The sequence below is a fragment of the Narcine bancroftii genome, chromosome 4 (genome assembly GCF_036971445.1).
Source record: "Narcine bancroftii isolate sNarBan1 chromosome 4, sNarBan1.hap1, whole genome shotgun sequence".
NCBI lineage: Eukaryota > Metazoa > Chordata > Chondrichthyes > Torpediniformes > Narcinidae > Narcine > Narcine bancroftii.
The window spans coordinates 244,726,372-244,742,994 of record NC_091472.1 but is presented as its reverse complement, the minus strand read 5'-3'; the positions used below and the strand labels follow the sequence as shown (position 1 = coordinate 244,742,994).

The following is a 16,623-nucleotide window of genomic DNA, read 5'->3' as shown; positions in this document are numbered from 1 at the left end:
GAATCCTTCAGCTGATGTCATTCCGACCGTTCAAAGCGCGAGCTCGGGTGCACAGACGCATCGTAATCCCACCACAACCCATCTGTCGCGCTCGCCCTTTTAAACTACATTCCGCGACGTCTCCTCCCCACCCACGCTTCTTGTCTTTATCGTTGGGATGTAATATCTGTCCATTCAGAGACTCGCGTGCATTCATTGCCGCTGGGCTCGGGGGTGCGTTTATTGACTGAACCACTCCTTCTGCTTTCTCCTCTTGCATCAATAACTGCAGATCCATCCGTCCGAGATGCAAACAAAGCACCAAAAAGAAAACGCTGAGTGGAAGTGAAGAGCTTTTTATTTCCAGCGTCGGATGGAGATTTTAATAAGCGGGAGGAGGCCGTTCGGTCCACCCGGCCGGTCCCATCCCCTTTGTGGCACTTGACTGCCATTCCCCTGCAGCTCAGCACGAACTTGCTTCACAACTTTGTGCCGATTCTCCTTTCGGAAACTGTCCTTAGAAACTGTTTCCAGCTCCTTTCAGGCAAAGGCTTCGAGATCGGACCAAGCTGACAAAAGACTCTCCTCTGGTACTTCGGCCCTAAATCGACATGGTCTGTTTCTTGCCGGTGCAAACACTTTTCCTCATCCGGCTCTCACAAATTGCGTTTGATTTTGCTCAAGCCAAATCATTCATCAATGCCCGTGTCAAATTGAAGATGGACTGCCCTCTCCACACTCGTCCCTTCTTATCGAGTTCTGCCTTTCCAAAAGACTCTGCTGCTTTTGACACTTTATTGGCTTATTTTCGCCTCCAAATTGCGACCTCAGTATTTGTGGCGGTGATCAAGTGTCAACATTGAATTAGGTTTCTCTTTGGACATCAGCGGTACTTTTCAACCATCTGGGCGGGAGGGGAAGAAATTAGGATGTGAAATGAACATTTTGATTTATTTTGCCTTCCTCTGAGAATCTCTCGGATCTTTAATTGTGCTCAGAGATGAAAAAAAAATTCAACTGCCAATATCAATATGATATTCTATATCCAAAGTGCATCATCAGGCTCAAGCGTACGGTAATTAACTGTGTTTCTTGGAGAGGAATCAGCAGATATATTTCGTATTTGAAAGGTTAGTAATTTCATTCACTGGTGTGTCCAAAGTATGTTGCAGAATAAAATGTTGGGGGGACTGAAATAGGCTTGCAAAGTCACTACCACTACAAAGCATTTGCAGTTTTGGACAGATGCTCATCTGCTGTTGAGTCCAAAGGCCATCCTAACTTCATATGATTTTGTGAATTGCAATCAACTTAGAAAAGTGACTGCACTATTAATGATCGTGATTTATCAAACGTGATAAAAGTGACTCAATTTTAAAAAACTTAAATTGCTTCAAAGCTTTTGAAACTTTGTCATTTGATTTCTATTTTGTAATTTATTTTTGAATCAACAGCAAATTCCCTGAAGATTTAACGTAATTATGTTGATCTCTATTTTAACATACAGATAACTAGAATCTTATTGACAGCAAAATAATCAACATGTTTTTCTAACAAGCAGCTGCACCATTATCAAAGGTTACACTCTTAAACATTACATATACAATGAACGCTGGAAAAACATTCTTTCCTTTTACATCGATTAAAATTCAGTCAAAATCACAATGCTTTTATTATATTTGCAAAATAACACATAAGGTACATCATTTATTGAAATCTTAAACTATCCCATTATGGACAAATCAGCAGAGAATTCATGACAATTTGGTTCACAAATTATGCACATTTTTGACACAGCCACATTGCAATTTACAATGGAAATGTTGTTTCCAGCCTGACAACAGGTAAAGCAAAACATTAGGATTTAGAAGCCATTATAAATAAAAACAAACGTTATAAAAATTCTGTAGCCACATCTCCTGAGTATCACCAGCACTTTCTGCTTTAAGTGAGCAATAAGAAGCTGGAAGGACTAAATAGGTCAGGCAGCATGGATGGAGAGAAATGGTCAGCATATGTTTTGGGTCAAGACTGAATTGTGGAAGAGAGATAGAAAGCATAAGCGGGGCTGGCAGGAGACCAAAATGAGTTTTTAATTCAGATATCCAACATCCAATGTATTTTACTTTGGATATAGAAGGCATTATTTAGTTCATGAGTTAGCTTGTTCTGATTTGAATTTTCATGTTGATTTTTATGTTCATAAATTTGTAACTTTCTTAGAGATATTCATTCTACCTCTGAGTTACTTTTGTATTTTTTTAATTTTTTATTTTTCACACCATAAACCACATTGACCATGATACATACATTTTACTTTTCAAATATATAGTGTCATTTTCTCCCCCCTCCCATCCCACCCTCCCTCCCTCCCCCCCCCCATCCATTTAAAGTACAAAATCTAAGATACATTAAACCAGTCAAACAATGTTGTCATTCAATAAAAATACACCAGAAATTCCACTGAATCACTTCTTTTCATTTCCTTCTCCTTTCGTTAATTTAGGTAGTGAATGTCCCTGCTAGGTTTTCTCTATTGTGTTTCATGTAAGGCTCCTATATTTGTTCAAATATTTCAATATTATTTCTTAAACTATATGTTATTTTTTCTAATGGAATACATTTATTTATTTCTATATACCATTGTTGTATTTTCAAATTATCTTCCAATTTCCAGGTTGACATAATACATTTTTTTGTTACGGCTAGAGCTATCTTAACAAATCTTTTTTGTGCACCATCCAAATCAATTCCAAATTCTTTGTTTTTTATGTTATTTAGGAGGAAGATCTCTGGATTTTTTGGTATATTGTTTTCTGTAATTTTATTTAATATCTGGTTTAGATCTTCCCAAAATTTTTCTACTTTCTCACATGTCCAGATTGCATGAATTGTTGTTCCCATTTCTTTTTTACATCGAAAACATCTGTCAGATACTGTTGGGTCCCATTTATTTAACTTTTGAGGTGTAATGCATAGCCTGTGTATCCAGTTATATTGTATCATACGTAACCTCGTATTTATTGTATTTCTCATCGTTCCAGAACATAACTTCTCCCATGTTTCCTTTTTTATCTTTATATTTAAATCTTCTTCCCATTTTTTAGTTTTACCATTTGTTTCCTCATTCTCCTTTTCTTGCAGTTTAATATACATATTTGTTATAAATCTTTTGATTATCATTGTATCTGTAATCACATATTCAAAGTTACTTCCCTCTGGTAACCTCAGACTGTTTCCTAATTTGTCCTTCAAGTAGGATCTCAATTGGTAATATGCCAGCACTGTATCTTGAGTTATATTGTATTTATCTTTCATTTGTTCAAAGGATTATAATCTATTTCCTGAAAAACAATTTTCTATTCTTTTGATCCATTTTTTCTCCCATTCTCTAAAGGAAAGGTTATCTATTGTAAAAGGGAGTAACTGATTTTGCGTCAATATTAGTTTTGGTAATTGGTAATTTGTTTTATTCCTTTCTATATGAATCTTCTTCCAAATATTGAGTAGATGATGTAATACTGGAGATCTCCTATGTTGTACCAATTTTTCATCCCATTTATATAATGTGTGTTCAGGTATCTTTTCCCCTATTTTATCTAGTCCAATCTGGCTTTTCCCTTGTTTGATAAAAATCTGATAGGTATCTTAATTGTGCGGCTCTATAATAATTTTTAAAGTTTGGCAGTTGTAAGCCTCCTTGTTTATACCATTCTGTTAATTTATCTAGTGCTATCCTCGGTTTCCCCCCTTTCCATAAAAATTTCCTTATTATTTTCTTTAACTCCTTGAAGAATTTCTCTGTCAAGTGTATTGGCAATGCCTGAAATAGGTATAATATCCTTGGGAAAATGTTCATTTTAATACAGTTTATCCTTCCTATTAGTGTTAATGGTAAATCTTTCCAATGCTCTAAATCGTCCTGTAATTTTTTCATTAGTGGATAATAATTGAGTTTATATAGTTGGCCGAGATTTTTATTTATTTGTATACCTAGGTATTTTATTGCTTGCATTTGCCATCTGAATGGTGATTCCTTCTTAAATTTTGAGAAATCCGCATTATTCATTGGCATTGCTTCACTTTTATTTACGTTAATCTTGTAACCCGAGACTTCTCCATATTCCTTCAATTTCTTATATAATTCTTTATTTGATAGTTCTGGTTCTGTTAAGTATACTATAACATCATCCGCAAATAAACTGATTTTATATTCCTTGTCTTTATTTTTATCCCTTTTATATTATTTTCTGTTCTTATCAATTCTGCTAGTGGTTCTATAGCTAACGCGAACAATAAGGGTGATAGTGGGCATCCCTGCCGTGTTGACCTGCTTAAGTTAAATTGCTTTGATATATATTCATTTACTGTCTCTTTCGCCAATGGCCCCTTATATAATGCTTTAATCCAATTAATATACTTCTCTGGTAAACTGAATTTTTGCAATACTTTGAATAAATAATTCCATTCTACTCTGTCAAAGGCCTTCTCTGCGTCTAAAGCAACTGCTACTGTTGGCGCTTTACTCCCTTCTACTGCATGAATTAAGTTAATAAGTTTACAAATATTGTCTGTTGTGTGTCTTTTTTTAATAAATCCAGTTTGGTCTAGATTTACCATTTTAGGTACATACTCTGCTAATCTGTTTGCTAATAGTTTAGCTATTATCTTATAATCTGTGTTAAGTAATGATATTGGTCTATATGACGCTGGTGCGAGTGGATCTTTCTCTTGCTTTAGTATTACTGTAATTATTGCTGTTTTACATGAATCTGGTAAGCTTTGTGTTTTGTCAATCTGGTTGATTACTTCCAGGAGGGGAGGAATTAATAAATCTTTAAATGTTTTATAGAATTCTATTGGGAATCCATCCTCTCCTGGTGTTTTATTATTTGGTAATTTTTTTATTATCTCTTGTATTTCTACTATTTCAAATGGTTCTGTTAATTTATTTTGTTCCTCTATTTGTAATTTTGGTAGTTCAATTTTAGTTAAAAATTCATCTATTTTGTCTTCTTTCCCTTCGTTTTCAGTTTGGTATAATTGTTCATAGAATTCTCTAAAGCAGGGGTGTCAAACTCAAATTCACCGAGGGCTAAAATTAAAAACTTGGACTAAGTCGAGGGCTGAACTAAATATTTATTGAAAATTTTCAACAACATCTGCATGTTTTCTCTTAACATATGTAATGTTAAACTTTTTCTTATTAAAATAAATGTTTAATAATTGTTTTGGTTAAACTCTTTCCATAAGAAGCATTAACAAATAAGAAATAAAATATTCAATAAATAATATTTCTCTCTAACCTTTAAGCCAAGGATCGCACGTTGCCGAGATGCATGCCAAGGAGCAGAGATCTGCAGTGAGCCCTCCCCAGCCCAGCCAGCAAACCCGAGCGGCATCCCCCCCGCCCCCTCTCCCTCCTCCGCCCCCGCCTCCGCCTGCCGCAACCGCCGCCAACACCCAAGGAGTCCCCGCTGGTCTCGCCATCTCACCGGGTATACCGTGAGAGCGTTGGAACTCGTCCGCGACCTCCACCCCAGCGGAAAGTCCGATGCCCAGCAGCACCCGCCCACAGATGAATCTCAAGGAGACGCGGAGGTGACCCACCATATCCAGCCACATGGAGCTAGGCGGCGGGTCCGTTGTAGCTAGGCGGCGGGTCCGTTGTATCGGCGCCGCTGTGAATATCTAATTAACTTTCCCGTTAACTATATCGGTGTACTGCTGTGCCTGCTGTGGAAGTGCTAAAAACAACTATGGTAGTGCTTGCTGCTGTGCATGTGCTCTACTTGCGCGTCGGCCAGCGGGCCAACTCTAATATATATTTAATATGATCTTGCAGGCCAAATATAATTATATCGCGGGCCAAATTCGGCCCACGGGCCAGAGTTTGACATGTGTGCTCTACAGTTTTCATTGATCTCCATTGGATTATATGTGATTTGTTTGTCTTTTTTCCTTGATGCCAATACCATTTTCTTTGCTTGTTCTGTCTTAAGGTGCCATGTTAGAATTTTGTGCGTTTTTTCCCCTAGCTCATAATATTTCTATTTTGTCTTCATCATGTTCTTCTCCACCTTATATGTTTGTAGTGTTTCATATTTTATTTTCTTATCTGCCAATTCTCTTCTTTTAGTTGTATCTTCCTTCATTGCTAATTCTTTTTCTATATTTACTATTTCCCTTTCCAACTGCTCTGTTTCCTGATTATAGTCCTTCTTCATCTTGGTTACATAACTTATCATTTGCCCTCTAATGAACGCTTTCATTGCATCCCATTGTATAAACTTATCTTTCACTGATTCCGTATTTATTTCAAAATACATTTTAATTTGTCTTTCAATGAATTCTCTAAAATACTGCCTTTTAAGTAGCATGGAGTTTAATCTCCATCTATACATTCTTGGAGGGATGTCCTCTAACTCTATTGTCAATATCAAGGGTGAATGGTCCGATAATATTCTAGCTTTATATTCTGTTTTTCTTACTCTATCTTGCATACGAGCTTATAACAAAAATAGGTCTATTCTTGAGTATGTTTTATGTCTACCCGAATAATATAAATATTCCTTTTCCTTTGGGTGTTGTTTCCTCCAGATATCCAAAAGTTGCATTTCTTGCATTGATTTAATTGTAAATTTGGTTACTTTGTTCTTTCTGTTAATTTTTTTCCCAGTTTTGTCCATATTTGAATCCAAATTAAGGTTGAAATCCCCTCCTATTAATATGTTCCCTTGCGTATCTGCTATCTTGAAAAAAATATCTTGCATAAACTTTTGATCTTCTTCGTTAGGTGAATATACATTGAGTAGATTCCAAAACTCCGAATATATCTGACATTTTATTATTACATATCTCCCTGCTGGATCTATTATTTCCTCTTCTATTTTAATTGGCACATTTTTACTAATTAATATAGCTACTCCTCTTGCTTTTGAATTATACGACGCTGCTGTTACATGTCCTACCCAATCTCTCTTTAATTTCTTGTGCTCCATTTCAGTTAAATGTGTTTCTTGCACAAATGCTATATCAATTTTTTCTTTTTTCAGTAAATTTAGCAGTTTCTTCCTTTTGATTTGGTTATGTATTCCGTTAATAATTAAAGTCATATTGTTTAGCGTATCCATTTCATACTTTGTTTATCTTCCCTTTCCATTTCCTCATCATCACCTTTCTTTCTTATCCATTTTTGCTTTCTTGTTTTGAACACTTTATAAGACAACATTTCTAAAACATCAAACATTTTCCTTATTCTCCTATTTAAAACTTCTTTAACCCCATTCTCCCCTCCCCCTCCTGAGTTGCCCTTTATCCCTTGTCGGGCAACCACATCTCCCTTCTCCATTTGGATTTGCGAATTCACTCGCAAACGTCAACTGATTTTGCAGTGACCGTAACTCATCCCCACCCAGCCCCCCCCGGAAAAGATTTTAATTTTCATATGTAACAAAGGTCACTCTTTTAATTCCCTCCTTATTCCCTCTATTCCCTTTCATTCCCTTATTAATTCTTATCTATACTCTATATATTTTCCCCTAAATACGGATACACTCATGTATACACATATAAACATACACATCTATAAATATATATATATATATATATATATATATAACCCATATACACACATACATATAGTTCGTGGTCATTTTTACTCTCATTACATGTCTTCAGCTCTCTGCTTGCTTTGTAGTTGTTCTGCAAATTTTCTTGCTTCCTCTGGATCCGAGAATAGTCTGTTTTGTTGCCCTGGAATAACTATTTCAAGTACCGCTGGGTACTTTAACATAAATTTATATCCTTTTTTCCATAAGATCGTTTTTGCTGTATTGAACTCCTTCCTCTTCTTCAGGAGTTCAAAACTTATGTCTGGATAGAAAAAAAATTTTTGACCTTTATAATCCAGTGGCTTTTTGTCTTCTCTTATTTTCTTCATTGCTTTCTCCAATATATTTTCTCTTGTTGTATATCTTAAGAATTTTACTAAAATGGATCTTGGTTTTTGCTGCGGCTGTGGTTTCGGGGCTAAAGTTCTATGTGCCCTCTCTATTTCCATTTCTTCCTGTAATTCTGGTCTTCCTAGGACCCTGGGGATCCAATCTTTTATAAATTCTCTCATATTCTTGCCTTCTTCATCTTCCTTAAGGCCCACTATCTTTATATTATTTCTTCTATTATAGTTTTCTATTATATCTATCTTCTGAGCTAACAGTTCATGTGCCTCTTTAACTTTTTTATTAGATTCTTCTAATTTCTCTTTTAAGTCCTCTACTTCCATTTCTACAATTATTTCTCATTCTTCCATATTTTCCACTCTTTTTCCTATCTCTGACATGACCATTTCTATTTTATTCATTTTTTCTTCTGCATTCTTAATTCTTCTTTTTATCTCATTAAATTCTTGTAATTGCCATTCTTTCACTAATTCCATATATTCTTTAAAAAAAGATACATCCAATGTCTTGCCTTTCTCTTCTTCTTCCATTTCTTTCTGTTCTTCTTCTTCTTCCTCTGGGTTGACCATCTGTTGTTTCCTTTTCTTTTTACCCTCTTCTTTCTTGTTGTCGTTATTGTCTGTGTTCTGCACCTGCTGCTGTGTTGCAGGTGTCTCTCTCAGCTGTGGAGATCGACTCCGCAGCTGTTCCCCCCTCCCGTCAGTGTGTTTTTTTTCATGTGCATCACGCATGCGCGACTCCTCGCGCATGCGCAGTTGCGCACTTTTACTCGGCTCTGTGAGCCATTTTTGTAGTCCCGAGCGCGGGACTTCCACTGACCTGAGGGAGCGGGCTTCTCTCTCCGCGGCGGGTCTCTTCGGACAGGTAAGGCCTTCACCTTCTTCTTCCGACGTTCTTTCTTCCTCTTTTCTTCCCGTTGTTTTCGACTTTTCTCTCTTCACTGCCATTTTCTTCTCACCTTTATTTTTACTTTATTGTAAATTTTAATCTTGTACCTTTGTGCTTTGTGTGGTTTTTTTTAAACTTTTCGGGAGAGGGCTGGAATTCCCTGACCGACCACTACTCCATCACGTGACTCCTCCTCTGAGTTACTTTTGTGATAAAAGTTTCCTAGCCTGTTTCACGAAGCTATACCAGGGAAAATTATTAGAACTATTAGGCTCTATACTCTCACCTCATCAATGTACAATGCAAAGCAAAGAATTATAAAATATCTACAGAAATATGGAGGTACAACATGACTGATTCAGTGTCAGGAATATAATTAATAGAAGACCATCTTTATGTCCAATTTGTAATTTGAGCTAGTAACTACACTTGCTCCCCCTGGTGTTTAATGCGAGCTTCTTGGTTTCACTTTTCCATACAAAAGTTCATTGATTAATAGTTCAATTCTCTTTGATGTGATACGCGGCTGCTATAAATAAGGGTGCTCTTGTGATTGATCAAACATTATCAAATAGCGATCTAAAGAAATAGGTAGGTGATGTTAAAATGCATACATCCTGTGCACTTATAAATGACATTGTGCCATCTGAATCACAGGGAGAAAAATTGATTTTTCAATCTGTTAATTGTGTCCATGTAGTGCTGCTTTGTCCAGGAGAGAGTTAGTTCACCTGTCTGTTAACAGTATTATAAAGATGGTCAATCTGAAACAAAAATAAAAAGCATCTGTTAGTTCAAGAAGACGTTAACACTTCAGAGGGACTGAAATTAGATGATAGCTTTATGTTTCAATTTATTTGTCATTAAATACCAAATACAGTGAGGAGGGTTCTTCTGTGAACAGACTCATAGATTATTTCTATCATTCATACAGCCATGCAAAGTGCACAATTTACAGAGTATATGATAACAATCAAAGGAAAATCAATTAGCACCCAGCTAGGGTATCGTGACAGTACTGTTTTTGAGTTCATTCAGGAGCATATACACAGAAGTGCTGGAAAAACTCAGCTGATCTTGCAGCATTCATACGAGGAAAAGATACGGTTCAAGCTTGAAGAAAGACTCAGGCCCAAAACATTGATTAGATGTTTTTGCCGCCTATGGATGCTGCAGGACCTGCTGAGTTCCTCTAGAACTTTTGTGTATTTACAACAATCACAGCATCTGCAAACTTTCTCATTTCACTTCATTCAGGAGTCTGATGGGTTCAGTGAAGAAACTCTCTTTAAGCCTGTTGGTGTGAAACATGAAAGTCTGCAGACACTGTGATTGTAGTAAAAGCACAAAAATGCTGGGGAAACTTAGCAGGTCTCACAGCATCCATAGGAGGTAATGATATATAACCAAAGTTTCAGGCCTGAGCCCTTCTTGAATACAAAGTCTGGAAGAGAAGGGTTAAAAGGATAAGGAGAGGAGCACAGGCCAACATTCACTTTCATTGGCCAGCATTCAAGAAATCTGCATTGCACCAATTCTGCAAACTTTCACATCAACTTTTCTTGTTACACACCAATGCCATCATGAAGAAAGCCTCTACTTCTTCAGGAGTTTGCGGAGGAGCTAGTGGAGTTGTTCAAGTGAACCGGTACGGACTTGAAGGGCCGCCATGGACTGTTTCCGTGCTGTAAACGGTTATATGTGGTTACAGCTCTACCTTCCTACTTAATATACTTCCTACAATATGCCAATTTAACCAAGTGTTGCTATCTGCAAATAACTGTTATTGTCATTAAAAAAACTTCCACAGTCCTCCCTTTGTGTGTTTCCTCTTAAATCCCCATCAACTGTCTCTACTTATGTTCAACCTAACTCCATTATAGGCAATTTAGAGATACCAATTAACTTACAAACATTAATAGATCGGGTGGATGGAGACTGTCTTTTGCCTAGAGTAAGGTAACCAGAGGACATAGATACAAGGTGGGTGAGTTGGGAGAAATTTAATAGGATCCTGAGGGGTATCTGTCACCACCCATTTTACACAATGGCTGTATGGAATGGGTGGCCAGAGGTGGTTGAAACAGGAAAAAATTGTTCCAGAAAAAAATTGATCTGATTCATGGATGGGATGGGTTTAGATGGATATGGGCCAAGCACAAGCTGGTGGGTGGGACATATTTGGTCAGCATGGTAAATTTGGGCCAAAGGGCCTGCTTCAACACTGTATAAGACAAAAAGCTTGGAATATTGGAAGAAACTCACATAGTTACAGAAAGGACATGCAAATCATACAAAGAGTATCAGAGCTCGTTTTGCTGGAGCTGTTTGAAAGCAGAACTTATGATGTGCCACCCTGCTAATTTGTTACTTTCAACATAGCAATATTTACTTTTTGTCACTTGATCCTCGACTGAAGGCATTGTTTGTTGGCTCCTTGGCAGAAGTAGTGTTCAATATGAATCGGTAACCTTGCCATAGCTTTTCCATCTGCAAATTTTTGAGATCAGAGACAATTCCAAACACACTGGACCAAAGCAAAAGATGTTAAAGCAACTTGTAATGCCAGGGCCAGAAGTCCAATTGAGTCTCTGTCTCAAACTTTCCTGGAGAAAGTGGATCGTCTCCCAGAGGGGCTATCAATGGAGTCCAAAAGTCTTTAACTCTGTAATTTATCATAAACTCCTGCAAATTTTCTAGAGTAGTCTATTAATTCCAAATATTGTAACACTCGTCCATGGCTGGAGTTAAAAAATGTCTTGCGTGTATTTCAAATTTTTTCATGAATATTTATTTATTTGAAACCATAGATCACTACTGCACGGAACAGGCCCTTCACATTCACACCGAACTATTGATCCACTGAGTCCTATCATCCTGCACCCAGAATGAACCCCTGCCTATCCCTCGCATTCATTTAGATGTGCAAATTTCTCTTGGATGTTAAAGTTAAACTTGCATCGACCACTTCCACAAGCAGCTCATTCCATACTCTTAACACCCTCTGGGTACAGATGTTTTCCCAAATGTTCCCTATAAACATTACCTTTCATCTGAAATCAATGTTCTCTTGTTCTTCTCAGTGGAAAAAGCCTGCTTGCATTTACCATATCTGTACCCTTCTTAATTTTGCCCACTTCTATTAAATCTCCCCTTATTCTCTGATGCTTCGGGGAATAAAGTCTTGACCATTTCAATCTTTCCTTATAACTCAGCTCCTCAAGTCCTGGTAACATCCCTGTAAATTTTCTCTGTGCTCTTTCAATCTTATTGATATCCTTCCTCAGGTAGTTGACCAAGACATACACAATACTCCAAGTTTGGCCTCACCAATATCTCATACAACTTAAAATATAACATCCCACAACACGAGCTCTGATACTCTTTGTATGATTTGCATGTCCTTTCTGTAACTGTGTGAGTTGGGGATGTTATATTTAAGTTGTATTTAAATACAACATCCCCCCACCTCATTACTTTGATTTATGAAGGCTAATATGCCAAAAGCTCTCGTTATGACCCTATCTGCATGTGATAACACATTCAAGGAATTGTGTATCTATATTCACAGATCCTCCTGTTCTGTCATATTCCCTGACCATTTATCATGCAAGTTCCATGTTTCATTTCTTCCCTGGGCCTGGTGAAAATCACTAGCTGACTAGCAAATGAGAACATGTGCTTTGGATGGCAAAAGGAGGTCAGCAAATACTCACAGGAACACCCATTGGCAGTCAGGTAAGTGGTGAGGTAGGATTTTCAGAAGCAACGTGGCAGGGAAAACTGGTATAAAAGAAACTCAGGATGTTCCTCTGAAGTCTGAGTAGTCACTGTTGTAAATTCCAAATTCACAAAGACACTTAAACTTGTTTTGCTCTTTCCCTTCTGGCACTTGCACAAGGTCCATTCAACTGAGGCATGGTGGAGAGGCCACCACTACTTTGGCATCAGGTTGAAGAGGCAAAACAAGTCCAACAACATTATCAGAGCCTAACTTACAGGGTTATAGAGAAGCCACAAGCTTGAAGATTGTCTGGACTGACTCATTCCCAATTCTTAAGCAGCCAAGGAGAATTGTTTTTAAATCTTTGTTGGCACCCATTTAAAATTATCAGAGTGGAAAAAAGGCTAACAATCCAATTTTACAGAAAGGGATGTTTTCACATCTGTTTATTCCTTGAATCTGCCAAATAGAATTGAGATGATAACCAAAAAAAATCTAGTGCTCACAGGTGGAAGATTACAGGGGCAGATAGCATCAGGAGGCCTTATAATTAAAAACGTTTATGATCATGGCTGTGTGGTTTACCAGAAATGCTTGCAGGGAAGATCAAATTCTAAAACTTCTAAAAATTCTACAAGCTGGACCTCAATCAGCAGAATTAAACTAGAAAGATGAAAATCTGCAGATGCTGTGATTGTAATTAAAACACACAGAAATGCTGGAGAAACTCAGCCAGTCTCACAGGAGGTATATTACTAACATTTCAGGCCTGAGCCCTTCTCCAAGGTATAAACAAAAACACAGGAAGGTGTCTGAATAAAGATGGAAGAATGATGGGGAGGAGTCCATACCAACAGTTAAAAGATATTAATAGGATATGATAGGAGGAAAGGTAACAAATGATTTTGGCTCTGTGAAAGGAGACAGAGGGAAAAGGGAAGAGAGAGACAGACAGACAGAAACAGAGCTGAGGGAAAGGTGACAATGGGAAGAAGAATGGGGGAGGGGGGGTTTAACGGAAACCGGAGAAGTTGATGTTAACTCCATCCGGTTGGAGGGAGCCCAGACGGAAAAGGAGTGGACAAGGGAGTCACAGAGAGAATGGTCCCTGTGGAAGGCAGAGAGATGTGGAGAGGGGAATAAATGTTTGAAAGACAGTCTACAATCAGCCTGACAAGAAAGTCTGCATCAGCATGTTTTTTTTAAATTTTCTGTTAAATTAATCACAATTTGTTCTCTCACACTTTTTAACTTCTTGGAACTAGTATCCCACATAATGCCACAAATTAAACAAAAATATTTGGAACATTAACAAAATGTTGTAGAAATAAAATGTGAAATGCCTCTTCTGATAGGTTGAATGTTAAGTAAAATTCAACATTGAGATTATTCTGATAGAATCAATAGGATCAAATCCATTTGATTTCTATATTTATAAAAGGAAAGAATTTTAAATTTAATTTAATATTTTGGGTAGTTACAATGGATTGTGATGATATGCTCTATGAATGTATCCAAAGACTGAGTGAGGAATTATAAGCTTTAATACACATTTGATTTCAGCTGGCCCAACTCCATGTCCTCGAATGAATGGAAGGGGGCTGGGAGGTCAACCTATATGGCTGGGTCACAAGGGGAGGGGTTACATGGGGTTGTGACCAACATCAACCACACGAAACAGAGTATTCATCTATGGCATTAAGGAAGTAGACGTTCCTGTCGTGGGAGGGGAGCAGGCCTTTAAAGTTGAGGGTCTAGCTGGTAGAACTGCGATTTGCATTCCGCACAGATGGGACAGCTCTTGTTTACTGTCCTTAGCTCCTCCACCGAGAACGGGAGATTGTGGGTCCTTATTGAAATGGAAAAATCTATCGACCCCCCCCAGGTGGCCCAGCTCATTGTGCAATCTCTGCAGCTGGGACGTGTGATTGAGGGCCGCACAGATGCTCCTGGACAGCGCATCTGGGGGCTCATTGAGCTTCTCGGGCTGGTATAGAATGTCATAATTGTACGTGGACTGTTCTATCCTCCAGTGCAAAATTTTGTCATTTTTTTTAATTTTCCCCCTCTTCTGGTTGTCGAACATGAATGTCACAGATCATTGGTTTGTGACTAGAGTGAAGCGCTTACAAGCCAAATAATGTATCCAATGCTTCACCGCTTCTACAATGGCCTGTGCCTCCTTCTCCACTGCCGAGCGTCTCACCTCTGACCCCTGTAGGGTCCACGAGAAAAAGGCTACTGGTCGTCCCTTCTCATTCAGTGTGGCCGCTAGTGCTACATCTGAGGCATCCGTCTTCACTTGGAAGGGGATCATCTCATCTATGGCCCACAGGGTTGCTTTTGCAATCAGGTCCCTAATCTCTGTAAAGACTTTGACAGCCGCCGGGCTGAGGGGAAACGCTGAGGCTTTTATGAGTGGGTGGGCCCTGTCGGCATAGTTGGGAACCCGCTGTACATAGTGCGCAAAGAGTCCCAAACATCTCTTTAACGTTTTCTGTGTGTGAGGGACTGGGAGGTCTAAGAGTGGGTGCATGTGGGCAGGGTCCGGGCTGATTTCCCATTTTGTACTACATATCCCAGGATGGCCAGTTTCTTAGCGCTAAAGATACATTTGTCCTCATTCTATGTTAGGTTACGTTCCTTAGCTGCCTGGAAAAAGTGCTTGAGGTTCGTATCATGATCGGCTTGAGAGTGGCCACAAATCGTAACATTGTCGAGGTAAGGGAACACCGCCTGGAGTTGATACTCGTCTACTATGCGGTCCATCTCCTGCTGGAACAGTGACACCTCATTAGTGATACTGAAGGGGAGACAGAGAAACTGGTACACTCTACCATCTGCCTCAAATGCCATGTATATGCGGTCACTATCTCTGATGGGCAACTGGCCTATAGTGGAGAACACCTAATACTGCACAATGCTTCTCACCATGTCCACTATGCGTGGTGGGTAGGCGTCCAGCTGCGCAAACTTGTTGATGGTCTGACTGTAGTTGACCACCATCCGCTGCTTCTCCCCCAACCTTACTACAACTACTTGGACTCTCCAGGAGCTGGAGCTCTTCTCTATAATACCCTCTTGTAGGAGTCTGCGAACTTCCACTCTAATGAACTCTCTATCCCGTGGGCTGAACCTCCTGCTCTTGGTGGCAATTGGCGTGCAGTCTGGGGTGAGATGAGTGAATAGCGGGGGAAGTTCTACATTCAGGGCTGTCAGGTTACAATGCTGATAGTTCTTAAGGAGCAGTGGGGGAAGGGGCCCACTGTGTACCATTGCGATGCTCTCCAATTGACATTGAAAGTCTAGCCCGAGCAGGATAGGAGCACAGAGACAGGGGAGAACTAACAATTTAAATTCCTCGTACTCGGTGCCTTGAACTTCCAACGTGACCTTGCAGAAGTGTGCCACTTTGGCTGTGAGGCTGTTGGACGTGAACAAAATCTGGTGTCACTAGAGTATGTGTTCAGGGCAAGGCATTCTACTAGCACCCGATCTATGAAACTTTCAGTCTCCCGCTGTCCATCAGGCAATTTACTTTCGACCCATTAATTTTAATACTAACAGTCGCATTTGTTAAATCGTGTGGACTCACCTAGTTCATACGTAGAGAGGCCAGCATGGCATGTCCTCCGTTCTGGTATTCAGCGTCCTGATCATAGTGGAACTCTGGGTCATATTCCTCCCCCGATGGTGGTGTCCTCGGTCTGGCATCCTTTGTCCAATGTGGCCGGTTGCACATGACACTCTGTTTCTGTCTACCTGAGGAGGAAGAAGAGCTTTCCCGTCTCTCATTTGCACGAGAAGAGGCTTTGGCGGGAGCCTTAGGCTTCTGCAGACTTTTGCATAATGCCCTTTCTTTCACCAGTTTGAACAGCAAGCTTCTCTAGCTGGGCAGAGAGCTCTGGGGTGCTTGTGCTGCCTGCAAAAGGAGCACTTGAAGCATTCCAGTGGGGATCCTACTGCTATATGTTGCCCTTGAGTACTAGTGTTCCTCTCCCTGTGCAGGACTAATGAGTCCAGCAAAGTATACTCCTCCAGTTCCTTTCTAGTATCTTCTAGAGCCTCTGC

At 39.1% G+C, this 16,623-nt stretch overlaps 1 long non-coding RNA gene across 1 annotated transcript; it reads left to right on the top strand.

Annotated features, from left to right (window-relative positions):
- Positions 1-40: 40 nt before the first annotated feature.
- Positions 41-15,391, top strand: LOC138760081 (uncharacterized). Its single transcript, XR_011355385.1, has 3 exons — positions 41-1,109; positions 12,400-12,566; positions 15,187-15,391. It is a non-coding gene; the product is annotated as an uncharacterized lncRNA (long non-coding RNA).
- Positions 15,392-16,623: the final 1,232 nt, after the last annotated feature.